Here is a 6,000-nt window from a genome sequence, read left to right on the forward strand (position 1 = left end):
CCTAATCCTGATGGAGATAACTGATAGTTAGTATAATGCTCCTCTCTCCTCCTTCTTGCCCTCATCCCTGCACTAGCGACAGACATACAGTATGCAACTCAACTGTCTTAGGCCCAATCCCATTTCTACCCCTTACGCTTTCCCCTTACCCCTTCAAATCAAGGGGGAGGGGTAAGGGGAAAGGGGTAAGGGGTAGAAATGGGATTGGGCCTCACTCTTCCTCCATGTCCCTTGCTCATTGTCTCTTTCTTAATTCAAGATTCTATGATTTTTTTGCGGATTTTTCCAATGTACACATCTGCTATAGATACTCTTTCTCTCTGCCTTTCTGTATTTCTCTCATTGTTTCTCTCATTATCTCATTGACTCTCTCTCTCTTTCTCTTGCTCTGTTTCTCTCTCACCCTCTCTCTGTCTCTCTGTTTTTGTCGTCCAATTAAATTCAAGAGTAATCCGTTACACAGCACAATTAAAGGAGAAAAAAATAAAACGTATTTTCTTTTCATAAAAAAAATGTTGAAATAGGTGCAATGGTGCGAGATGAGATTGTAATTTTTATGAATTAGCGATGGGAGAGAGACAGAGAGAGATACCCTAAAGGTTGGGTGTTGAAAAGCGCTAATGAATCTATATCAGTCCCAGAGAAAAGGAGGACATTTAGCAGACAGCACATTAATGCAGCCTCATCCACATCTTCTACAGCCTTAGGATATGGGGGACCTACTACCATTACAATGATATTTACTATGATATTTACTATTACTTTCTGGTCATTTATTAGGAGCCTTTACCCTGATTGATTTACAGTCGATTGAGTGACAGGTAATTAAGGAGCAGTTGGGGCATCTTGCTCAAGGATGCCTACAGGTTGTCTGCCTGGGGACATTGGGGGCTGAACCTGGTTCCATCTTAGCTTCTGAAACATAATGCTCCCTATACTATCAAGTCCAAATGAAAGCCAGGCACCTGCATGCAAAGACATCCTGTGTCTTTATCAGATAAAGTTTGTAAGACATTTTTGGGTGGGTCTTCTCAGTGACTGAAAGTGTGTGAACATGTTGCAGAGTTTGAAGGCATTTCCCCATATCCTCACATTTCGTCTACTTTATAAAACAAATTTGTTCTTACTTTGAGATTCAAACACATACTTTTCCTTTTAAAAAGCGAAAAGTGCGTGCCAACCATTCAACCCACTCATGTGCACACAAAAATATTGAGCCGTTCCGTTTCATAACATGCCATATGTTTGTTATAAACGGCAGAACATCAAAAAAATATACGCAGCATTTAATGGTACATAAAAATATTTTGAAGCTTGAATACCCTTTTTTGATGTCCATGTACTTGTATAAACCATATTGTATGGCATGCCTTTGTGAGAGCATAAACGGTTTACTTTATAGAGCTCTTCCACGTGTAAAAGCTGTGTTTACTGCGTCCAATCGTAGCCCGTGGTAAAACGGCAAAGGCAATGAACAACATAGAAGTGGAATATTTATATATACTAGAGTTTTCGCGTGTGCGTTGCGCTCGGTCAACCTCTAGTTGTAATTAAATCCATAGCAATAATGTGGAAACCCCAGTCAACAATGTCAATTTCTGAGCACATAATATCATTTTGCCTATAATGTTACAATGTATAACATTCGTTCACCAAAAATGATTCTCAAAAGCAGTGCTAACATTTAAATATTTTTTAACCATTCAGCAAACAAAAGGCAACAGGCTTATTATCATTTAGGGGGCCACTCAATGACATGCAGAAGCATCATCAGCATGCCCGCTGAAGTGGTGTGAGAAATACCGACTTTCAACTCCTCATTCACATATAAGGTAATTTACATTTCCTACAGAGATAATACTACCTCAGGGGTAGTATTATTCAGGAGATTTTCAGGGTACAAATGATGTTGTTCACACATACGGCCCATCAGGAGTATATCAGGACTTACAAGTGTGTCTGAAAGCAGCTAGTGTGTGAGCATTTGATTACATTATAAAATTAGTCAATTTATGGTAACAGGGGTAATTGTTCTCTAAGTGTAGTATACTATGCATGCAAATCAATTATTTAATAGCTTTTACTGTTATTCAGGGCTGAAAAGTGCATTGACATTTTAAAATGACTGGCAACTACTATTGGTTAGTTGGAAGTAATAATCATCATTGAGATTAAACATCTCTTCCAGTGTCCTGGCCAAGACAGGCAGCAGTAGCCTACAGTCACACATAGCATACACACAAAATGTAAGAAAAATAAAACAACTAAAACAGTCCGCAGGGGAAGGGGAATATCAATATCGCAAGACATTGCGATATTGTGGGCAAAGGGCAACATGTACATTTGATTAACAAAGTGTAGTCTTGTGGTGGACTCTAGACAAAATTCACCATACTGTGTTATTGACGTGTTTTCGTTGTGTTATAGGGACACTGTCTCTTTAAGATCACGTGACTTGTGTGTTTATATGCCGGTCGGCGCGATGTTTGAATTTAACGTTTTGCTTGACGAGGTGAGAAATTGTCTCCTCCCTTCTTTTATTGCAATTTCTAAAGTCTATAGACAGAACGTCTTACCTGGGAGAGTTTGTCGACTGCGGAGCCGTGATGTTAAAAAACATAACGTCTTACTTGGGCGAGTGTGTCGCTGCGGTGTGTGCATGTGTGTTCTTACCTGGGCGCGTGTGTCGATGGTGGAGCCGTTATGTTTAAAAACATGACGTCTTACCTGGGCGAGTGTCGCTGCGGTGTGTGCACGTGCGTGTGTGTTCATATCTGCGCGTGTGTCGATGGTGGAGCCGTTATGTTAAAAAATATGGTGTCTTACCTCGGCAAGTGTGTCGCTGCCGTGTGTGTGTGTGCGCGCGTGTGTGCGCTTCCGTGTGTGTCGCTGCCTTTGTCTTGACGTGCGGTGTGTGCGGGTGCGTGCGTGCGGGCGGGCATGTGTGTGTGCGTTTTCTGTGTATGTTCGTGCGCATGTGCGTGCGTGTGCGGTGTGTGTATGCGGTGTGTATGTGCGTGCTTGTGGTGTATGTATGCGTTCACGCGTGCTGTGTGTGTGTGTGTGAGCTGCAGGCTGTTTGGCACATGCACACATGACCAACTTGAGTAACTGACGCGACAGGCCTGCTATTATAGTAGTAAGATATATAGTAGTAAGATATATCCTCTCCTATAAAGTCCTCCACCCAGTCAAGCAGCCATTCAACCAACACATCAACCAGCCATCACGTTTTAAAGGGCCACTGATTTGTCAAAATCTCTTGGGGGAGGAGGGGGGGGATGAGAGGAGGGGGGGAACCAGGGATTAGGATTAGCAGCTGTTTCGCCCTCAAACGCGTTAGGAGATATGCCACGGCGACACGCCGCTGCGCTGACGGCAAATTAATAGAGGAACAGAATCAGGCGTGCCTCGTCTCAGATAATGCGCTAAAGCTTCGTCGCTAACAAATAGCGAAGGAAGGTGTCCTTTTGGTGAACCCGTCGATGCGACACCCCCCGTTTCAACTCGTCGGCCTACCGAGAGAGAGGAAGTGAGGAAGTGGGGGGGGGGGGGGGGGGGGGGGGCGGGAAGAAACGTTGTTGCCGTGAGAAAGGTTTTATAAAACATCATGGACGCTTAATCTGGTCTCACCAAGCCGGTGACAGATTACCCGCCCGTCTCTGGAGTGACTGTCGCAGATCCGCTTTAGGTGACCCCGGCTAACGCCCGCGAGGGTCGGGCTCTTAGCCCCAAACCCTGAGTGATAGAAACACCCCCAGCGTCCAATGAGAACCAGCTTTAAGACTAACACCAACCGCACACACACATGCACATCAAAACACACACACACACACACACACACACACACACACACACATACATACACGCACATCAACACACACACACACACACACACATGTACATCAACACACACACACACACACACACACACACACACACACACACACACACATACATACACGCACATCAACACACACACACACACACACACATGTACATCAACACACACACACACACACACACACACACACACACACACACAAAAGGATACGAAACACATTGGAATGGGAACTGACACATTGAGCGACGTTTTTCTCACACTCACCACGCACACACACACACAAATCACAAATACACACAGATAAACACAAAAAGCGCACACAGGAATGCAGAATATGGATTCAAATACACAGGTTTATGTCAGTTCCACTTATATTAATTTGAGATTTTTAAGTGTGTGTAAATATAACCACGGCATGGATAACAGGTTCTGTCAAAGTCAAATGACACAGTGTGAAACCCTGGCCAGCACTGCTACCTCTCCGGCTGTCAGGAACCCTGATAGACCTAAGGATGACAAGGCCGTGATGTCAAGAGGAACTAGGCGACGCAGTAGTGGAAGGTATACTGCTGTTCAACTAACAAATGACTTCCAATTTAATTTAAGTTAAATTTAAGTTCCAACAAAATGAAGAATCAACACTCTCAGGTCCTACTTGGATAACTTCAAAACCACGATATAGACGCCAAATAAATACAATTATTCATAGTATTCCATAAGTAGGCCCTATTCCATTCATAGACTACCATAAGATAGGGCCTTTAACGTTATAATATGTGACAGACTAGAGAGAGTATATATATATATATATATATATATATATATATAATCAATTGAGAACGGTGATTCGTCATTTTTCAAGAGTTACATTGTGGAATAGCTACGGTGGCCTGGAGATTAACCTTTGACCTCTCAGCCAGGAAGAAAGTGAGGGAAGGGGGAGGGTGGTTCTTTTAAAGATGAAAGGTAAAGTGGGAGCGAGGCAGTGTTCATGAACTCAAGGGAATCACAGAAGAGAAAAGGAAAGATGCATGAAGTCCCAACCTAAAAAGTGAGTTTTACAATCACTCATCGCCGCACGGACTCAACGCCTGCAGCGTGCGTCAGTGCGGAGTTGACATGCGGCAACACTTGGAGCGAAGAGGAGGAAGAGACGGAGAATACTGAAGGCTCAGGGCTGCAGTTTACCTCGAGCACAAAGCTTATACATGATGTCATTACTCTTCCAGTTGTACCCTCTAGTCTGTCAACGTGCACACTTATGGGAACGTTCAGACGCATAAATGGAATGGAAGGTGTGTTTGTGTGTGTGTGTGTGTGTGTGTGTGTGTCTGTGTGTGTTTGTGGGGGGGGGGGGGGGGGGTAGCTTGCATGCTTGGAAGTATGATTGTGTGTGTGTGTGTGTGTGTGTGTGTGTGTGTGTGTGTGTGTGTGTGTGTGTGTGTGTGTGTGTGTGTGTGTGTGTGTGTGTGTGTGTGTGTTTATGTGCGCTTGTGTGTGTGTGTGTGTGTGTGTGTGTGTGTGTGTGTGTGCGCGTGTGTGTGAATGTTGGATAGCTTGCATGCTTGGGGCTATGTTTTACATGTGTTTTTGTGCCACTGCTTACATTGAACCCACATCAGTCTGTCAAGTGTCAAGAAACAAATGTCAAGCACACCCACTTGCACCCAGTCAGTTTAAGAGTAATTAGCAGCACACTGGCACAGTGTGTCAGATTAACTTTGCATGGAAGCACGTCACTAATACAGGAAAGAGAATGACAATCACACCTTTATTAGCAAGTATATCACATTCCCTATCGAGAAAATATGAATAATAACTAAACAAAAGCCTTACAAATGGTATTGTGTATACCAAAAAAAGAAGAAAAAGATAAATAAAAGCAAAGTTTCCGTGGCTACTCACTTCCTCTTTGATCTCGGGGGATGAGGTGAATGAGAGCGACAAAGAGAGCGAGAGAGAGACCATTCACCGCCACCATAAATAAATATGTGTGATAGACCACTTCCTTCCTTTTGGCCATGATTAGCCCAACAGCCGAGGGTGTAAACCGTGTGTTGTGGGTGTGCGTGAGTCACGACGTGTTTGCATCACTACATGCTCGTCTACACCTTTTTATATGTATCCACTGTAAGTCGCCTGGCGTTCAACAGACA

The sequence above is a fragment of the Gadus morhua genome, chromosome 15 (assembly GCF_902167405.1).
Source record: "Gadus morhua chromosome 15, gadMor3.0, whole genome shotgun sequence".
Taxonomy (NCBI): domain Eukaryota; kingdom Metazoa; phylum Chordata; class Actinopteri; order Gadiformes; family Gadidae; genus Gadus; species Gadus morhua.